Raw genomic sequence first — 22,654 nt, forward strand, 5'->3', positions numbered from 1 at the left:
CTTCCACTATTTTATATCATTTGTCTGCTCAGGATTTTAAAGTGGTCTCCTCTATGTGTCAACCACTCTGAAAATTGGCCAGATAGAACTTGGACAGAGAGGGACATAGTTTCTGTAAACTTGGAGAGAGAAAGTAGCAGAGGAAGAAGAAGGAAGAGATGGGAGTGTGACAGAGCCAATGACAATTGGCTTACATACCCACATAGATTTCTTTATTGGATATTCAAGGCCTTATATCAGTTGGGCTCTCTGTATTTATCCACTTTCTTTTCTTTTAAGGGAATTATTTATTTATTGAGCATGTATGCAAACGGGGGAGGGGCAGAAGGAGAGGGAGAGAGAGAATCTGAAGCAGACTGTGCACTGAACACAGAGCTGACCCAGGGCTCGATCTCATGATCCTGAAATTGTGACCTGAAAGAAATCAAGAGTTGGGTGCCAAACTGACTGAGCCACCCAGGTGCCCCTCCACTTTCTTAATATTTTATTTTATTATTCCTGCAGTTAAGAAGGCTGAGCTCCTTGCCAAAGCCTTCATGAATCTTGGTCATTCTCACTTTCAATGTGGAATGATAATATCACACGTGTAGTAAACTAGGAAGAAAATACTCCTTATCAGCCCAATACAGATTTATGCCTGCAAACGTAGTCTGCAAACTACACAAAGCATAATTTTTCCTCAAACTTGTATTCAGTTTTCATAAGTATTGAGGAAGCTGTTGTAATCTACAGATCAATATTTCAAAATCTGATGAGCGTTAACAAAAAGTCATTTAAGACTACTATTGATCAGTTACCCTCTGATTGGAAACTTCCATTCAGATATTCAGGGGTCTTCCCTGAAAGCCATGGCAAATTAATTAAAACATGGCAAATTAATTAAATAATGAGGCCACTGGACGCAGGTGGCTCTAATGCCATGTTGGCTTGCGTAAGCAACCCAAAATCTGAGACTGTAAATACCCAAGGTTATGAAATTGAAACATAAGGAAAACCAATCACAAACAGCAAACCAGGCTTTAAGCTATATATAGCCAGTGTATAATTTCTTTACTTTGTCTCTGTCATTTCTCCATAAATGTCTTTCCCTGAACTCTTGTCCCTGGAGTGCTCCTGATCAGTTTTGCTCTGGTATTGCCCTCTTCTAACTGATTTTTGTTCAATTCTTAAAACGTTTAATATGCCTCAGTTTATCCTTTAAAAGTAGGAAGCACACTCAGGAAGAAGTCTTGAGGGAAGGGCATTGTGCTTGGCTCGTATCTCCGTCTTGTGTCACTCTGGGTTGATCTTGGATCTTATCTGTGACCTGAGAACAAAAAGGATTTAGTGCTGGACTGATTTTCACGGAGGAGAACTACCATCTCCTACTGGAGTTATTTGAGCTGAGCCGCACTAGAAATGTTTTTGAAGTGGTACGCTCATGAACAAAATCGAAACCAGAAAAAATCATAGGAGTGGAGCATCACAGATCGCTTCTGTTTATTTAGGCAGAGTGTTACCCCTGTGCTGGCAAACTGTCCGTTTGGAATGAATTTCCCGAAACCAGAGCGAGCCTCTTTGGATGTTCCGTGAGAATGCTCAAGGAATACACCACTGAACGAGGGAAGGGTGTGTGAAAAAGACCCCAAAACTCTGGCCTGGAGGAGTTCATAATTTTGCAGCTCAAATTAATATGTTATCAAACTAAATGTAGACTCACACATGCAGGAACTGCTGACGTGTGTTTAGGGAGAGCGGTGGATGAGAGCAGAACTGCTGGGCTGAAGGAAGGGCAGAGCGAAGTGCTGAGAGCTGCAAAGAAACATGACCCTGACCCAACCTCCTCTTCCCTGATTTTTTTCCTTTTGGCTCCAAGGGAGGCTGTAACTACCAGCTGATGAACAGCCACAAAATACCTTGGAAAGACCCTTGAAGAGGTGTAGACTAATGCCGCTCAGAACTTTTCGCCATGAAGGAAATGTTCTGGGCACTCCTATAGCCACGAGCCACTGTGGGTAATGAGTGCTTGAAAAATGTCAGTGGAACTGAAGTATTTAATTAAATTTAAATTTAAATAGCCATGTGTGACTGGGGCCTACAGTACTGGACAGCACCGGTTGAGACAATGCTTTCCTCTGACAACCAACCATCTCCTGGACAGCAGGAATTAGAGACCTGGACAAAAACCAGGGCTGATGAAATACTATGTGGCTAAGGCAGTAAAAGTAAACTCGAAGGCTGCCGTTTTTGGAATGAAGGCCCACGTATCAGTCAGGGCCCAGTGTGGAGACAGAAGCCACACCAGCTCTTTTTTATTATTAAAGTGAAAGTTTTTATTAAAGTTAAATGTCCTAACATAAAAATAGTCATTTAAAATAAAAAAAAAATTTGTTTACTTATTTCAGGTAGGCTCCATGGAGCCCAATGCAGGGTTCAAGACCTGAGCTGAGACCAAGGGTCAGATGCTTAAGAGACTGAACCACCCAGGTGCCTCCAAAGTAGTCATTTTAAAGTGAACAATTCAGTAGCATTTAGTACAATATAAAACAAAGGTCTTGGAATCATTAAAGATTAGAATGATTAAAACTTAGAAACTTGCAGTATCTCTGTAGGACTGAAACTCAGACCTCTATGGAGAGGTTACTGCTTGGTTGGTCCTGGAGGAGTGTCCTTGAGAGATGCTTGAGCTTGGTTCTGAAAATACAGGAAAAGTGACAGCTGGATTCAATTCCTGCTATGGGAAGGGGGTGCTGCTGCTGGGATCAAGAGGTGGTGTTGGGAACAGTAAAAAGATGGAGAGCCAATAGGGAGCAAGCAGGTAGGACCATGTCTCTTCTCCCTCCTTCACCTTTGCATATGGTATTTTTTTTTAGAGAGAGAAAGAGAGTGTGTAAGCCCGGGCGAGGGGTAGGCAGAGGCAGGGGAGAGAGAGAGAATCTCAAGCAGACTCCACGCTCAGTGCAGAGCCCAATGAAGGGTTCGAGCTCACAACCCTGAGATTGTGACCTGAGCTGAAATTAAGAGTCAGATGCTTAACCAACTCAGCCACCCAGGCACCCCATGCAAAGTAGTTTTTATATACTAATGAAAGCAAACTTGATCAATACTAGCAAATATAATGATTTAGGATCATCAAGGGAAGCAAATAACAAAAAAGTTAACATTTTATTTTCAGCCAATAAAGATGTTTATATTGCTTTTACATTTATGTTATTATTACTATTTTTGATTCACAGTTTGAGTAGTCATTGTTATTACATTTTTGGCATGAAACTTGTTATCTTTCGTGGGATGGCACAGCTTGTAGGTATTAACATTTTCAATCTTGTTAGGATTATTTTGACATAACTAGGATAAAAATATACACAGGACTACATCCCAAACTGTCAAAATTCATAAAACAGTGTGACAATAGGTATTAAATTAAAATATGTATTTTCTTTGATTTTGATGCCTCTGCTCTTGGGACTCTGTTTTAACAATAGAAATATCAGTATTGAAGAACATGTATACAAAGATATTAAAGTAGTATTATTTGTAGTGGTGAAAGGTTGGATAAAAACCTGTATCCTGTATGTCCATTATTAAGGACATTGTTAGATTATTTGCAGAGCATTTATACTATGGATTGACTATACAGTTATTAAGAAATGAATGGGAGACATATATCTATTAATCCAAAGGTATATCCATGATCTGTTATGTTTAGGAAAAATTTCTAAAACTTGGAAATGGGGTAAAAAAAGATGATTGCATGATATTAATATCCTGCTCTAGCATTTTCTGACAAGCCAGTCTGAGGGTCATCTAGCTCTCTTGAGGAAGAGAGACTGGGCTTGATTTAATGTTTACAATTGATAAGGGCCCCAGGCATTTTACAACTTGGTAATATTAAAGGTTAGCTTGTAGAAATCTAATAAGGTGTGGTGATTTTTTTTTTTTTCTGTATAGTAAAGGAGATAAACCCAAAGGTTATGATTTTAATTTCCCTGTAGGACAATGACCAATTTTATATTTAATCTAACAGTCTTATTAATAGCATTCCTTTTTTCACTGTTCATTTAAGTCCAAGTTTCTTGTATTCAAACTGAATTAATGTTGTCATTCTGCTGATTCCTTCAGTAATGAGTCAAATGAAATTTTAATGTGCTTCCATTACTATTTGTGTGGGACTTTGTTTTAACCAATTTGAGAATTAGGTTTTAATGACTGTTAAATGAGAAAAGCACGTTGCAGAGTAATGTATGTAGATTATTTATATAATGATACAAAAATCCCTATTCATATGCCTGCATGTCTATATGTTTGTATGAGTGTAGGTGTAGGTGTGGAAAAATATAAATTAGGATATAAACATTACTCCTGTTACCTTGGGAGGTAAAGTGCAAGGAAAATTATTATGAATATATATGTATATATATATATATATATATATATATATATATATATTTCCTTTATTGTGTGAATTGATGCTTAAACATTTTAACAAAGAACATTAAGGGAGAAAACTCTCTTTTTAAAATTTTATTTATTTATTTATTTATTTTTTCATTTTTTAATATTTATTTTCAGCGTAACAATATTCATTGTTTTTGCACCACAGCCAGTGCTCCCTGCAATCCGTGCCCTCTCTAATACCCACCACCTGGCTCCCCCAACCTCCCAACCCCGCCCCTCCAAACCCCTCAGATTGTTTTTCAGAGTCCATAGTCTCTCATGGTTCACCTCCCCTTCCAATTCCCCTCAACTCCCTTCTCCTCTCCATCTCCCCATGTCCTCCATGCTATTCGTTATGCTCCTCAAATAAGTGAAACCATATGATAATTGACTCTCTCTGCTTGACTTATTTCACTCAGCATAATCTCTTGCAGTCCTGTCCATGTTGTCACAAAAGTTGGGTATTCATCCTTTCTGATGGAGGCATAATACTCCATAGTGTATATGGACCACATCTTCCTCATCCATTCGTCCGTTGAAGGGCATCTTGGTTCATTCTGTGGGGTGCCTGGGTGGCTCAGTCAGTTAAGCAACTGACCCTTGATTTAAGCTCAGGTCATGATCTCAGCATCCTGGATTTGAGCCCCACATCCCACTGCATGTTCAGCACAGTGTGCTTGAGATTCTCTTTCCCTCTCCCTCTGCCTCTCCTCCTGCCCATATTTTTTTTCTTTCTCTCAAATAAATAAATAATAAATACATAAAATCTTCTTTAAAAAAAGATTCTGCAACAATTTGTCATCTGTTTCTATCTCCATAGCATATACAATGTATTCGTAATTAAAAGTTCATATTTTCAAATAACAAATAGTTTCACAAAACTGGGATTCTATTGGATTAGCTACATGTACCCATGTTTGTGTCATTGGTAAAACTACTCTAGTTTGAAATGTATTTTATTTTAAGATTTTATTTATTTATTTAATAGAGAGATAGAAAGCACAAGTAGGCCGAGTGGCAGGCAGAGGGAGAGGGAGAAGCAGGCTCCCAGCTGAGCAGGGAGACTGATGCAGGGCTTGATCCCAGGACCCTGGGATCATGACCTGAGCCGAAGGCAGATGCTTAACAGACTGAGCCACCCAGGCACCCCTAGTTTGAAATTTATTAATATGTTTTTTCTATTTTGCTCTTTTGAATACATAAGCTTAGTGCTGGCTGGTCTAAGAATCCATTTACATGGGAGTAGGGATGGAGAGACTCTATGGAGAAATGTTATCTGCTGAATTCAGATTTGCTTCACGACCATAGTCTTGCAAGCCAGGCTATCAATGAGAAAGGGTTTTCCAAAGCCATGTTCTCCCCTTTTATCGTATCAAGGAATAAATTTGGAGCACTCCATTGTAGAGTGGAGGGGGTATCCCTTGCTTGGCCATCTAGAACATGAGTCTTGCTGCTCTGTGGTAGAGGAAGAGTAGCTCCAGAGAGACCACTAGATGGTACCTGTGGGGACAGTTAAAATGACTAGATTGCACGAAGGTTTAAATGGGATTTGACATTAGTAATTTTTCTGCTTACTACTCAGAGGGTTGGGGTTGATGAAGAGCAATGGTATTAACTTCAGAGTGAAAGAGCCACGTTCTTTCTGTACACTTGAGCAGGGAAGTGAATTAATTTAGAATGCCTTCAAGTTTTTCTGTTTTATACCTCAGGTTAGGTTGTGTAGAGTGTGGTGAAGTGGGAAGGGCTTGGGCTTTGATCTGCCTGACCTTTTAAAATAACATCCTTTAATAGATAATTTATTGTGACCTATGAGAACTTCAGTTAATTGTCTGTAAAATAATAATGCATATACTTTTGCCTAACGCTGTGCTTAGTGCAAGGTTGGCTGTCAGAAACTGTGACCGTCCTGTCCTGTCTTTTAGAATGGGATGTCAAACCACTCAATTCTGATGAGAGTCTATAAAAGAGCGATTTTGCCAGTACAGTATTCATAATGGATATTGCCTATTACTGTTCCTTGGCTCAGAGAAAGCACCCATTACTTAATATTTAATAAGACATTTGTGATGGCTGCCATCTGCTTTATTAACAAAATGTTTTCTCTCATTAGAGCAGATGAGAAAAGCTGACTGTATTCTGGGGAATGGGTGTGTCCTGCTGAAATCAATGGGAATTTTTCAAGGGAAAGTCCATTGGGATTTTATATACGTGTAACCGTGGTTTTGGTGGTTTGAAAATATACAAGGGATTCCTTTTATGGGACCCTCTGAGGCTTATATTGGCATAGAGAAAGGGGCATTAAAGTATGAAATGATGATTTACAAAACTAGGCAAAGTAATGTTTAATGAGCAGTTTCTCTTATATGGACTGCCTACATGATCCACGGTTAGAGCCTGCTACAATTGTACTTCCCTTTGCTTCTGTGGCTTCAATTGCCTACATTTCTATTGCCAAAATTTCTATGTTCACATTTCTGTTGACGAAATAAAGATTCACCAATGCAGGGAGATTATAGCTTTCTAAGGAATAGTGTCATGAAAAAATTAGTGTTTTATGTAGTCACTGAGTCTTTTGATAGACTTCTGAGGAATGTTTGAGCAAACTGACAATGTTTAGTGAACAATGGAAATGTTTAGTGAGCCAATCAGATTAACATATGAATAATAATTCAATTCATAAAGGGTTTATTGATTTTTGTTAAATGACCTCCAGATGTATTTGCATTTTTTCCATAACTTCTTACAACCCATATTATAATATTCATAAATAATGCAGAGAATTCTTTGGAGATGATGCTATATATAATAAGCTGATCTACACCAGATGGTATTAGGTAAGCGGCAAATACTCTTAAAGGCCTGCGTGGTGTAGGATTTTAGGCAATTCTCAAGCAAGTCATAAAGTACCAGATATCTAAATTTTAAAAATGTACATCACTTCTACAAGGAAAATTTCTGCAGATTTAATCAGACTCTCATCTTCTATGTGTGAGACAGTGTTTTGCTGTTGAAGTTAGGTAATGTTACTACAATCTCAACCTTACTATTGATTCTATAACTCAATGGCAAGTGATAAAATTTACAAATATCACTTTCCTAAGCTGCTTGACAAGCATTCATAGAAAAAAAGGTCTTATTTTTTGTGATGTGCCTACATTATGTAATAGCTGAAGTCGCATTGCAAAACCTATGTAATACTTACGTACAATGAGTACCTTTACCTATGTACGCCCCCCCCCCCCCACACAGTTGTGAGGTAGGTTGAGAACAACAGAGGTGTAAGGGAAAATAGAATCCCACCTAAGAAGAACTAAAGGAACTCTTTTAAGTAGTCTAAGTATAAACCAAATAAAGTTTATTGGGATATGTAATGTTGAGAGATTACAACCAAGAAAAGGAACTGAGTAAGAAACAAAAGAAAAATAATTCCTATTGGAAAATAGCATAGTTAACAGAAACCAAACATAAAAAATCTCTATTTCCTCTGTAATGCTTAGTGCTCTTCCAGTTCTCTGTAGAAGTATTAAGTGCCATTTTTGGAGACGTGGCTAATTTAATTTTTTTTCTTTTTAAGATTTCTTTATTTATTTTAGAGAGGGGGAGCAGAAGGAGATCGAGAGAGAGAATTTCATGCAGACTCCATATTGAGTGTGGAGTCTGATGTGGGGCTCGATCCCATGACTCTGAGATCATGACTTGAGCTGAAATCAAGAGTTGGGCACTTAATCGGTACTCCCATTACTTTCATTTCTTGTGGCTCATTCATAATGAGAAATCTCATCATTATTTTAATTTTGTCACTTTTGTGATCATGTTTTCATGTTACAATTACCAGATTGATAGTCTGTACAGTTAGGGTAAATTTTACCTCAATGAACATTATCACTAATACTGCTCTTTTTTTTTTTTTTTTTGGTTGAAAATACTAATCCAGTGCTCAGATTTTTTTTTTTAAAGATTTTATTTATTTATTTGACAGAGATCGCAAGTAGGCAGAGAGGCAGGCAGAGAGAGAGAGAGAGGGAAGCAGACTCCCCACTGAGCAGAGAGCCCAGTGTGGGACTTGATCCAGGATCCTGAAATCAGGACCTGGGCTGAAGGCAGAGGCTTAACCCACTGAGCCACTCAGGCGCCCAGTGCTCAGATTTTGAATTGACAAAAATGAAGTTATAAAGCCATACTATTGTGTATGTGATATTCTTGATTATATTAACTTAATGTTAGGTTAAGATTCAGGCTTCAGCTTTATAATAAGAAAAATAATTTCTTTGTATGTGGGAGGAGGATTGTGACTTTAGGTACCTCTGGACCCTCTTCTCCATCCCCATCCTGATTGTCCTGTTGGACTCATTTCCCTACTAGACCATTTCTATATTCTACTACTGGGTTTTCATATTGGGCAGTCATTGCTGTAGGCAATCTGTTATGTACATTACAGAAAGAATGATACATGTATTTGAAATGTGCACTTGACCATTTATACCCTGAGCTCTGTGTTGAGGTATTTCCCAAGAGTTTAAGAATCAGATTACAGTTTGGGAAGGAAACTTTATTATTAATCAGAATGATCTGACTGTAAAAATCCAAATGGCCCCCAGGTGAGCCAGACATCAGTGTAACCTTATTGAATGTATATACTCACTTACGCAGAATGCTAGTCAGTTATGGAAACTCCAGGAGAGTGAAAGAGGCCAACTCATGCTATAAAATAGTGATGGCCTGTTGGCCATCAGGTACTCTAGTCTTGATTGTGTCTGCTGTGGAATGAAGCATCACTATTTTTCATTGTCCACAACGACTCTATCTTGCTGCAGATGAGTATAGTCTCTTATCACTTGACCTTCCCTTTCTTCTCCTTCTTCCTGTTCACTCATACTGGCTTAGGTATCACTTCTTCCAAAAAGTCCTCCCCTCCTAGTCTATGGAGTGCTCTCTTCTTTCTCTCATGACTCTCAGGCACTTAACACAGAAATTCTCAATTTTTAAGAGTTCTTAATGTATTAGTAGCTTTTTATCTGTGATACATGTTGCTAATATTTTTTATGTTTGTTAGTTGTTTTACTTTCCTTTTTTTTCAATGAAGTTGCTATTTTTTATGCAGTCAGATTTATCAATCTTTTAAAAATTGCTTCTGGAGTTTTTAGTTATGCTTAGAAAATTCCTATTCCAGGTTAATGAAGAATTTCACTTTGTTTTCTCTAGTACTTGGATAGCTTTATTTTTATTGTGTTCTCTATTCTGTTTGGAGGGCTGTGTGTGTGTGTATGTGTGTGTGTTGTGAAGTATGGATCTAGTTTTATCTTTTTATTTTTCAGACGGTTAAGCAGTTATTCCAGTACCATTGATGAAAAAGTCTGTTCTTGCTGTTGAGACTTAAGAGACACCTTTATCATATACAAAAATTTAATATGTTCTCAAGTCTATCATTTGAGTGTCTATTCAATTTGACAAGTCTGTTTATACACCAATACCACATTATTTTATTTATAGAGGTTCAACAGTATTTTAATATCTGGTAGAGTTAGTCATCACTCCCTCCATCATAGCTTTCCTTTTTTAGTGTTTTTCTGACTATTTTTATGTGTTTATTTTTCCACATGAAGTGTAGTATCAATTGTCTAGTCTAGCTCCTTTAAAAAGCTTGTTGGTATTTTTATCAAGAGATTGTATTAGATTTACAAATCAACTTATATACAACTGGTATGTTTAAAGTGTTGAGTATTCTTATCCAAGAACAAGGGATGGCTTTCTATTTATTTAGCTCTACTCAATGTATTTCAGGAGTGTTTTGAAGATTTTCTAATATAGGCTTTGCATATTTCTTGGTAAATTTTCTCAAGAATTTTAACTTCTTTGGTGCTATTGTTAATTTCTTCAATTACATTTTCTAACTGGTTATTGGTTGTGTAGAGGAGGGCTATTAATTTCCAAATGTTAATAAGTTATTTTGAATAGGAAGGCGTAAGAGTGCAAAAATAATCTGTAATTCCATTAAACATAAAAAAAAGGTACAAACACTTTTTTTTAAAAAAAGATTTTATGGGGCGCCTGGGTGGCTCAGTGGGTTAAAGCCTCTGCCTTCGGCTCAGGTCATGATCCCAGGGTCCTGGGATCGAGCCCCGCATCGGGCTCTCTGCTCAGCAGGGAGCCTGCTTCCTCCTCTCTCTCTGCCTGCCTCTCTGCCTACTTGTGATCTCTGTCTGTCAAATAAATAAACAAAATCTTTAAAAAAAAAAAAAAGATTTTATTTATTTGACAGGCAGATATCACAAGTAAGCAGAGAGGCAGGCAGATAGAGAGAGAGGAGGAAGCAGGCTCGCTGCTGAGCAGAGAGCCCGATGCAGGACTTGATCCCAGAACCCTGAGATCATGACCTGAGCCGAAGGCAGAAGCTTTAACCCACTGAGTCACCCAGGCACCCCAAAGGTACAAGCACATTTTGGGTAAACCTTGACAAAATTAAATTTTATCTGAAAGAAGAAATATGTTAGAATATCCAGAAAATCTCTTAAAATAAATTTAAATAAGGGGATACTTGATCAATCACATATTAAAATATATTATGAAGTTTTAACATTAAAATAGTCTGGTGTAAAGGCAGCCATATGGATTAATGAAGTAGAATTCAGATATAGACTCTTGTATATATAGAAATTTAATTCATGATAAAGTTGTCATTAAACTTATTAAGGAAAATATAAACTATTTAATGAATCTTGTTGGGAAAGCTGACAATGATTTGGAAAAAAATAGCTGGATTTCTTCTTATAGTCTCTGCCCTTAAATGAATTTAGATGCGTTTAAGTTTTAATTATAAGAAATGAAGTCATAAGAATAATGGGGAAAATTGGGGTGCTTGAGTGGCTTACTCGGTTAAGGGTCAGCTCTTGATTTCAGCTCAGGTCATGATCTCAAGGTTGTGAGATCAAACCCTGCCTCGGGCTCTGCATCTGGCCTGCTCGGGATTCTCTCAGAGAGAAGGAGAGAGAAAGAGAGAGAGAGAGAGAGAGAGAGAGAGAGAGAGAGAGAAACAGAAAGGAAGAAAGAAAAATGGAGAAAATAAATACAGTTGGATATTTTTATGATGTGGGCCTGAGGAAACCTTTCAAATCTAATCAAGAAAACAAAGGAATAAATGCAAAGATATATAAGGCAATAAAGAAACAAACACTAAGCCAAAACAAAACCCCAAAGGATTGAAAGGGAAATTATAATCTAGGAAAAGTATTGGTAACATATATGACAGATATCGACTAGGACATAATTTTTTTTCAGTCAAAGGTTTTGACTTTTGAGATTATTGCCTATATTACAGATATCATGTCCTTATTTTGGAACTCAAAGTCAGGAATTTGAGTTTTTTGTCTTCTCCCTGTTAATCACTCTACTGAAGCAGTGTCTCATTTTCATGGTCTAGTTGTAATTGCAGAAGGGCCTTGAGGTAAAATGGAATTTCTGAAATGGAAAATAAAAACCAACATTAGGTAAGTATGTTGCTAATTTTTAAAATGGCTCTTATAAATTGATAGGAAAAAAATAAATCCATGTATATAAAAATGGACCCAAAATGGACCAAATCCTGTATAAAAGGATAAAGATGCGATTCATAAATGGAGAAATGCAAATGGTCAACAAATATATATATATAACAGATGTTCAACTTTGCTTGTAATCAGAGAAAAGAAAACAAAAACTCATTAAGATGTCTTTTTTCACCTGTCATAATAAAAAAGAGAATGAATATAATAATGCCCATGATTGAAAATTGTGTGTAAAAAAAAAACTCCTATGTAGTAAAAATTAGTACTGCTTTTTTTAAAATTAAAATTTAAATTTTATTATTATTATTTTAAATTAACATATAATATATTATTTGTTTTAGGGAAAACTAGTACTTCTTAAGAAGGCAGTTTGGAACGTGTGGCAAAATGTATATACCTATTCTGTATCTAGGAATTTATTCTAGATTAAATATAATGTATATAATGATATAATAATATATGACTATAATTTGTTATCTTCAGAAAGGTACCTGTTTGAGGAGTTAATTACAGCATTTTCCTTTTTTTTTTTCTTTAGAGGGGGCAGGGCAGAGGAAGAGGAGGAATCTTAAGCAGGCTCCATGCCATGTGTGGAGTCTAAGGTGAGGCTTGATCTCACAGCCCTGAGGATCATGACCTGAGCTGAAGTCAAGAGTCAGACCCTTAACTGACTGAGCCACCCAGGCATCCCATAGCATTTTTAATAAGGAGAAAAAGGGGGTCACTTATGTGTATCCATCATAGACAATGGAACATTATATAGTATGGGACACTACACAGTTATTAAAATAATGATATATAATTGTAGTTAGTGATAGAGGAAATGGCACTGTGGAGCTACAAAATAAAAAGTATAGTACTGAGGGACTGTTTGTATAGAGACACAGAGACACCAACCTCAGAGGCACCCATCCACATAGACTATGGGCCCCCCCAGAACTGATCAATGTAGGAGCCCTCATAGTGTGATGTTATTTTTGTATGTGTGTGGTTTAAAAATTTATATATATGTAGAGAGAAAAAACCTAATATTTAATTGGTGGACTCAGAATTCTCTGGGAGAAAACAGTAATTGTTTTAGATGGGTGTGCTCCCTTGCAAAGATGAGGCTCTTTTGGCAGAGCTTTGACAGACAGGAAAGGGATAAAGAGAAAGCTGAATTCTTCTACAAAAGAAATTGAAAGGAATTTTGGGATTCGCTATGAGCCAGAGAGAATGGAGAGGAAAAGACAGAAAGGAGGTTATGTAAGCAGCAAGGAAGATGAAAGATGTGGCATGCAAAAATTTTCTCAGAGAGGGGATGGCTTAGGGACTTCTTCAAAAGTGCAGGACGTATGAAATGAAATTTTACATTGTTTACTTTTCTTGGCTTCCCCAATTGCTATCTTAAAAATTAGTCATGTCTGCTACCCATACAGCCTTTTTAGGAAGGAAGTATTTTGCATAGTGAAGGAGTAGCTGGGTCACTATGCATAAAAACAGAGAATGGAGGTGGGGAAGCAGTGCACTTAGGGTCAGTACCAAAACAAAGGAGAGTTCTCACCAGGCACAGGGACTGTTGCTAATGTTAGGGTTAGGTATTCATGGAAGTTGTTTATCAACAACAACAAAAAAAGACTTTTTTTTTTCCTGGTGGTAGAATTTGGGGTAACGTTTTACTTCTGTTTCCAGCATTCCTCTGAACTATTTACAATGATTATAATAATAATTACTATTATTTTTAAAATATTTTATTTATTTATTTGAGAGAGAGAGAGCATGAATGAGGGGAGGGGCAAAAGAAGTGGGAGAGGCAGACTCCCTGCTGGGCAGGGAGCCTGATGCAGGGCTCCATCTCAGGACCCCAAGAACATGATCTGAGCTGAAGGCAGACACTTAACCAACTGAGCCACACAGGCACCCCTATAATTATTTTTTAAATTAGGAAAACACAATAAAATTATTTTCTTTTCATTAACAATGAGAATGTACTTAATGCCACAGAATGTACTTAATGCATTGTACATTATACTTAAAGAGAATTAAGATGGTAAATTTTATGTTTTCTTTTTCTAAAAAATTATTTATTTGAGAGAGGGAGTGAGAGAGCAAGAGAGAGCATGGGGGGAGAGGTAGAGGGAGAAGCAGACTCCCTGCTGAGCAGGGTTTCCAATGCTGGGCTTGATCCCAGGACCCTGAGATCATGTCCTGAGCCCAAGGCAGACGCTTAACTGACTGAGCCACCCAGAAACCCCGATAAATTTTATGTTATATGCATTTTATCACAATTCTAGAAAAAAATCATCATTAATGACATATACTGCAATTCCTCTGGGGTAATTGAATGGCTTCTGAAATTTCTGTCACTGTTTGTTTTGGACTACTGATAGCAGTTGGGGAGAAAAAATAGTGAGGAGGCAAGAAAAGTAACAATTAAAAGTTAGTGTGTGCATTGCAAGGAGGCTATCTCCTGGTTTTTGTTTCATAGTTTCCATATTTCAGTTTTGCCCTGGCCACTGCCCACCTATTCTAAAAATTGCCACCAGGGGGAAAGGGTGTGCCAGTGTTACCAGTCTGACCCTCGTTTCTGTTTTCCTTTCAGTGTCCCCACAGAGGAGTTACTGTTCTTATTATAAAGATTATGAAACTAAAGCTCAAAGTGAATAGTAGGAAACCCAACCTTACATGGGTGGCAGAAGTAGGATTTAAACAGTATTTTCAGCAATTTATTGGTTAGGCTATTTGAGAGCCCACTTGAGCTTATAAGTATTAGTTCCAAGTTTGTTTCGCCCCCCCCCAACAATGCTTTACAACCCTCTTTTATTCAAGGCAATAAGCTAAGCAAATTTTAAACAACCAAGTAGAAAACAGTGGGATGTTTATTTCATGGATGGCATGATGGTAAAGTCAGAATGAATGGGAAAAAGTTATAAATAGAATATAAAATTCAACCCCTTGAATTCTATAAATTTATATTTTATATATAAATTATATAAATTTTATATAAAATTATATGAATTTTATAATTATATAAGATTTATAAATAATTTATAATTGTTTTATTATTTATTTATAATTAATAATTATATATAAGTATATATAATATATAAATAATTATATATAAATATAAAATAATTTTATGTCATTTAAAAGTATCCATTTATTTATTTATTTATTTATTTAAATTATTTAATTATTTATTATTTTTAAATTTATAAATAATTTTATAAATTAGGTTTTGCCTTTTTTGGGGGGGGGTCTATTTTGAAATTCTTCTTTCAGAGTTTGTATTTGTGAAAACCTTGGTAGGTTTTGTCTTTTTATTATAAAAATCTGCATTAAAGATGGCAGCAACAGTTGATTAAGATGACTTATATCCATAGATATGAATTTATTTTATCAGAGCAAAGTTTCTAAAAAGATCACTGTTATGGGCAGAATTGTATCTCCCCCTAAATTTATATATTGGAGTCCTAATTCCCAGTAGCTCAAAATATAACTGTATTTGGAGATCATGTATTCAAGGAGGTAACTAAAGGAAAAAGAAATCATTAGGGAGGGCTATAATCTACTATGACTGGTGTCCTTACAAGAAGAGGAGGTTAAGAGATAGATATACACACAGACTATATAAAAATACAGGGAGAAGAGAGCCCACTACAGGCCTGGGAGAAAGGCCCTCAGAAGAAACCAATGCTGCCTACACTTTGATCTTGGACTTTCAGCCTCCAGAACTGTGAGGAAATAAATTTCTGTTGTTTAAACCACCCAGTTGGTGGTACTTTGTTATGGCAGCCTGAGCAAACCTACATTAAAAACAAACAAAAACCCAAACAAAGAAAACCTTTATATCAAAATAACATAGGAGGCTTGTGAAGAAAGAGAGATCTGTGAATGACTGGAAAAAGAAAGAAAAATATTAAAAAAAAATGTCTGTACCTGCAAATAATCTGGACACACGTGCTGGCAAAAGGATGGTACTGACCTGCATACTCTTCATTCTTCAGGAACTATAATCACATTGCTGCGTGGGCAAACCCCATAAATTCTTTTTGCCTAAAAAGGTATGATTTTCTACTCTTTAGAATAATACATTTCCTTTGCATGAATATAGATCCAAAAAGCCAGTTCCACAAAAACTTGGGACTTAGACCAAGGGCTCATTGCTTAATATGTGAATTTCTTAAAGCTCTGACTGGTAGGTTTATGGTTGTACTTATCTGTGTGTATCCCCAGACACACAAACAGAAGATCCTAGAAGTGTCTAATCGAACAAATATTAGTTGGTCAGTTAATTGACTGATATCGGTTGATTCTGAAATCTTTGCTCTTTTCTTATGGCATGTGAATGCTCTGTTTGTGTCTCTTCTTCATGGCTCTTCCCATCTCCTCTCGCCTCTCCTTTCCTCTTTCTCCTTTGTCACTTTTTTCCTTATTCCTGTCCTTAACATTCTCTGACATTGCCGTAATCCAATTCACAAATCCTTGAGCTAATTCCACTCCCAATGGCTATTAGATTAGTATTCCACTTGAGTCACAATGAGTATATGTAGAAAACCACTAGTGACATTATTCTCTGAATGTTTTCTTTTTAAAATTTAGAAGTGAAAATGTACATGAATAAATAAAGCAAAAGAAAAAAGTTTGCTTATAAAGCATGCCATGCTTTTGGGATGGCATTAATTTTACAACAACTCAGCAAGAAAGGAAGAAAGGAACTTGATTTCCAGCTACTTTAAGGGGGTTTTGTAATACTCTTATACATTTCTCTAAACAAAATTAATATGAATTCTGTTTAATATTTAATCATGTTTTGACTAGAATTTGTAGAACTCCAAAGCCTTTAATCCTAAACTCATGTATTATGCACTTAATGAAGCTGTTTTATAGCAATGTTCTATAGAGATGGTCTCTAAATGTAGTATTATTGGAGAAGAATGATATAAGAAGGTCTGAATTTATCTTTATGAAAAAGAAAGGAGAAATGAGAAAAGACATTTTGACAGCAGATGAAAGAGGGCTGCCAGTGTGACCTATAGAAGTTAACCTCATTTAAAGTTGGGGTCATGGAACCACAGAGTCTGTGGGGAGAAGTCAAGCCTGGCTGGCTATTTGAATCCAGAAGGTGCAGGGAGATACCAGCTCAGTTGTTGTGAAACAGAGAGGTTTTATCTGCTGAGCTCTGTGAACATATACTGAGCCTGGCCCTGAGACAGGAATGGTTTACTGACCCCAGATGGAGGTACTCATATCAGAACGGAGAGCAAACTGAGGTTAGCACATATATTTCAGCTCTGGGAAAGTTGAGAAATGGAAAAAGAAGAAAGATGCCAAAGTTCTTTTTGTGGGGGGAGGCAGGGCAGAGGGAGAGGGAGAGAGAGAATCTTAAGCAGACTCCATGCCCAGTGAGGAGCCTGACTTGGGGCTCTATCTCACAGCCCTGAGATCGTGACCTGAGCCAAAATGGAGTTAGATGTTTAACTGACTGAGCCACCCAGGTGCCCCATGGATGCCAAAGTTTTTAAACTTGCAAGGGAGACTCTCCATTGCTGGCTTGTAGATGGAGAGGGATAAGTGTCTAGAACCTGAGAATAACTTCTACAGAGCTAAGAAAGATCTCTGGCCAGCAGCCAGTGAGAAAATGGGAATCTTGGTCCAATACCTGTAAGGAATTGAATTTGGCCAAAGGCCTCAATGAGCTTGGAAGCATATTCTTCCTCAGAACTTCCAGATGAGAAGTCAGTCAGACTAAGAGCCTGAAAAGTCTATTCAATAATAGACCCAGAGCAGAAAACCCATTTGGGCACCTCTAGGACTTATGATTTACATAACTGTGAGAATAAATGGATGTTATTTTAAGCTGCTAAATTTGTGGTAATTTGTTATGCAGTAATAGAAAGTTAGTATAGTGACACAACATTGAAAACTACTTAAGATACCTTGGTATCCAAAATCAGCCTCAAACTAGCGCTGCCTCTTATGAGCTGTTTGACCTTGGTAAATCACCCAATCCTTCTGAGTCTGTGTCTTCATCTGCATGACAAAGGAAATAAGGACTACCGCCTTAGATGGTTTGTAGGTGAAGTGAATTAACGTTAATGAATTAATGAAATTCCTAGCAGGTTTCTTGGCATGTGGTAGACGCTCATAAATGGTTTATTTTTTCCTTCCTCCTCTTCCTCTTTCCACAGGCAATCCATGCCTTAGGTCAGCAGTTTTCAAAGTATGGGATCCTCTGGGGATCTTTCAGACCCTTTCAGGGAGTCTTCGAGGTTTAAACTTTTTATAATGACACTAAGATGGCATTGGCCTTTTTCTCTCTTATTCTTTCATGAGTATACAGGGGAGTTTTCCAGAGACTATATGGCTTATCACAACAGATGAAGTGTGGAAGCAAATGTGAGAAGCTTGTCTCCTATTAATCTGGAAAGTAGAGAGAGTTGCAAAAATCTAAATGTCAGTCTCCTCACAAAATATTTTTGTTTTGGAAAATATAGATTTAAAAAAAGAAAAATATTACTTATGTTAACATGTAACAAGTTTACTATTGTATTTTTAAATGAATTAATCAAATTTTAAATTTTCAAAGTTTTAATTTCCAAGGTGGCAAATATCAGTCATCAAAAGCTCTTTAGGGTCCTTGATAATTTTTAAGAGTGCAAAGGGTCCTGGGACAAAAATGCTGTACTTTAGCAGAGAACTCCATAGTTCCTTATAAATATTTATCTTTCATGAGGAGATAAAAGTGCTTAGAAAAAGAGTTCTATGGAAAAATGAGTTTAGGAAATACTGCTCTGTATTCACCTCGACTCCATCCCTTTCAGTACAAGTTAGAGGAATTTTGGAAGTGCAAATACAGTTTAAATTTGCTTGATTCAGTATTTCCCCAACTTAAACTGCTTTTGACCATCAGGTTAAAAACTTAGCCAGATATGGGGTACCTGGGAGGCTCAGTCTGTTCAGTGCCTGCCTTCAGCTCAGGTCATGATCCCAGGGTCCTGGGATCTAGCTCTGAATTAGGCTCCCAGCTCTGCAGGAAGACTGCTTCTCCTTCTCCCACTCCCGCTGCCTGACTCCCTCTCTCAATGCCTCTTTCTCTCTGTCAAATAAATAAATAAAATCTTAAGGAAAAAAAAAAAAAAGACAAGAAAACTCAGCCAGAATGATTTTACCAGCCACTGAGAGCAAGATTGAGATGCAGGCTCAGATTGCGAGAGAGGGATTCTATTGTAAGGGCATCAGGAAGAAAGAAAAGCACATTTATGATAAGGAAGACAATTTTTTCCAGTTTTTTTTTTTTTTTTTTTTTTTTTAAACAGAATGCCTAACAGGAGCTCAGCCTGTGGATCTCATGTTGTAAGAGCTGCTCTAGCAAAGTCCTTTTCACTGCATTTCACCCACCCTGCTCTGTCGCTGCTCTTCTCTGCTCCCTAACTATTTACTTCCTTTGTGCACATATCCTACAGCTCTGTCCTCCCTAATTTCTTACCTCTTCAGTCTGCCCTGGCCTTGAGCTCAGAGCTGTAATGACCCTGAGGAGAGGGGCCCTAAGAAGACCAGCCCTAGGCCCCAAGCACAAGGAGCAAAATCTGCAAGGGTGTCTTGAAAGGTGTGAAATTCTTTCCCTTGTAACAGCTCAATTCTGTGGCATGAAAATCTCCCTCTCTATCTTAAAATAGTCTGTAAAAAAGTCTCAGGGCTGTAAATCATTAAATGTTGCCCCCAACTGATTGCTATGAAACCTAAGCATAACAGAGGAGGGGGTTGGGAATTTGAAGAAATTCTTTCATAGCCAAAAAAGAAATAGAACTAAAGCAGGGAAACCTCAACCAGTGATTGGGGATTAGGGAACCAAAGGGGGAGATGCTGCTTTTTAAATGGAGAAAGACTATTTTGAGAAAGCCCTCAAACTCTAGCAAAGGGGGTCTAGAGTAGAAAGCAGTTGAGCATTATTAGCAGGCACTGGGCATGTGTTCCTCCTTATTAGGAGTATCCTGTTCTTTTTTTCTGATCCTTTCGAGTGTCACTGGTTTTCACAGTGTCACACAATCCCAGCTAAGATTTGGATAGTCAAAAGCAGTTTTAATAGGGTTGATCCTGGGGGGCCTGGGTGGCTCAGTCATTGAGCATTTGCCTTCAGCTCTTGTCATGATCCCAGGGTCATGAGATCGAGCCCTGCATTGGGCTCCCTGCTCAGCGGGGAGCCTGCTTCTCCCTCTCCTACTCCCCCTGCTTGTGTTCCCTCTCTTGCTGTGTCTTTCTCTGTCAAATAAATAAATACAATCTTTAAAAAAAATAAGGTTGGTTCCTTTGGGTATGTATATTTGAAGTTGGAAAGGAGGGTGAGAGGAACAGATAGGACAAGCAAGCTGTGACACTGATTGTGTGAAACCATTGCGGTCAGTACCTTGGGGTCAGGGGACTCCAGGGGTAGCCTCTCAAATGCCATCTCCACAGGCAGAATCTACATCTAGGTGGAGGATAAAACCTTGAGTGTGGGATTTATTCTCTTGGCTTCCTGCTTTTCATTTTTATTATTGGACTTAGTCTGCATCTGTTTCCTGACAGCAGGGTTTTAAGTTTGCTGTGCTCATTGCTGGAGCCCAGCTGTGTTGTAGTCTATACTGTGTACACCTAGATGTGGCCCTGGGTATTATCTCAGGGAGAATCTCTGTTAATTTTTTTTTAAAATCGTATTTATTTATATGAGAGAGACAGAGAGAAAGAAAGAGAGCGAGCATGAACTGGGGGGAGGGGAGGTGGAGGGGAGGGACAGAGGGAGTGGGGGGGGAAGCAGGCTCCCTGCTGAGCAGGGGGCCCAATGCCTGTTTCCATCCCAGGATCCCTGGACCATGAACCTGAGCTGAAGGCAGATGCTTAACTGACAGAGCCAGGCGCCCCTACCCTCTTTCACACAGTGCCAAACAAGGTGTTCAAAAGTTAAACACTTTTGTTCAAGATGTATAAGGTTTGTATTTTCCATTTTGGGTTAGTTATTTAGAATTCCCATTATATATGCAAAGTGGTTGGAAATGGTATACATGAAAGACCGAAGGTGGAATACTTTGAGAGGGAAGCAGAAACTTGAGAAGACTGGTTCTATGTCCTCCCGTCTATGAAATACCCTGAATGAGCATTATTAGTTTTCTTTTTTTCTTTCTTTTTTAAAAAAGATCTTATTTATTTATTTGACAGAGAGATATATCACAAGTAGGCAGAGAGGCAGGCAGAGAGCGAGAGGGGGGATGCAGGCTCCTTGAGGAGAAGAGAGCCCGATGCGGGGCTCGATCCCAGGACCCTGAGACCATGACCTGAGCCAAAGGCAGAAGCTTAACCCATTGAGCAACCCAGGCATTCCTAGTTTTCTTTTCTTTTTTAAATTTTTTTTTAAAGATTTTTATTTATTTATTTGGAAGAGAGAGAGACAGTGAGAGAGAGCATGAGTGAGAAGAAGTTCAGAGAGAGAAGCAGACTCCCCATGAAGCTGGGAGCCGGATGTGGGACTCTATCCCAGGACTCCGGGATGATTACCTGAGCCGAAGGCAGTCATCCAACCCACTGAGCCACCCAGGCGTCCCCCTAGTTTTCTTAATATAAGGATAATATGCTCTTACTTTGACCTTTCTGAGGGGAATTTTTGGATCAAAGATGGGCTATCTACTGATTCCAAATGATTTGGTGGTCAGAGTGTATTTTCTACACAGTTGTAAAAGATGGAATACTCAGCATATATACAAAACCCAATTGTTATTTAGAAACCGATGTCAGCAAAAGAACGGAAATGAAACTCAGTGGGCTTTAAGACCCAAAAGATGGGACCGATGTACTACTGGTAGCAAAGAAAATTTTAAAATTTAGAATGGAAGTAAAATGTGCTTAACATAGTGTTTTTGTTTCTTTAAAGAATGATCTATTTGTTAATAGATTTGTTTGGGACTAGTTTCTTAGAAACATGAAGGATACTCAAATTTGTCATCTTTTGTTCTTTGATTAGGACATACTTTTCCTTAGGAAATTGTATCCCCAAGTCTATTTTTCTTATTGCCCGAGAGATTTCATTCATCTCTTTTGTAATATCCTACAGGGTTTGGCGATTAGGTACATTAATTTTGTTTCTTCTCTGAATGGATTTAAATTCCTTTACTTAGAAGCTTCCCCTTCAGGGAATGAAGGGGGCTTATCTTTGCTGGCCATGTGGATTCCTGTGAATTCTCTCATCCAAGATGAAAGCAATTTACATTCCAGTAATGCTGAGTTATCTTGTGTTCCTCCAACACTAGTGATTTTTCAGTTGTTTTCTCCTCCGTCTGGGATGTCCTTTCTAGCTGTAGGACACTTTATTGTTCAAAACCCTGCTTATGAATCAATTCTTTGTGAAGCTTTTCCTTTCCATCTTCTCATCCCCATAATCCTAAACCTAAATCCTAAAGTTTATCATAGCTTCTTCTATTATATCTCCCTTCCATAGATACAGCTTTATTATTACATTAATCACATTATATTGCGGTCATCATGCTAACTCTCTTGATTTCAATTAGTGTTCTAAGACTAAAGTTGTTGATGTTTCCAATCTCTGTAGGCTCTATCCCAGGACCCCCCATAAATCTCCTTAATAACAAATTATATGTGATAACAACAACTAATATTTATTAAGCACTTATAACCATATTTTATCAATTCTAGGATGCACATATTTTTCTCCCACATTTAAACTTCTA

Source organism: Mustela lutreola, chromosome 1 (genome assembly GCF_030435805.1).
Source record: "Mustela lutreola isolate mMusLut2 chromosome 1, mMusLut2.pri, whole genome shotgun sequence".
Taxonomy (NCBI): domain Eukaryota; kingdom Metazoa; phylum Chordata; class Mammalia; order Carnivora; family Mustelidae; genus Mustela; species Mustela lutreola.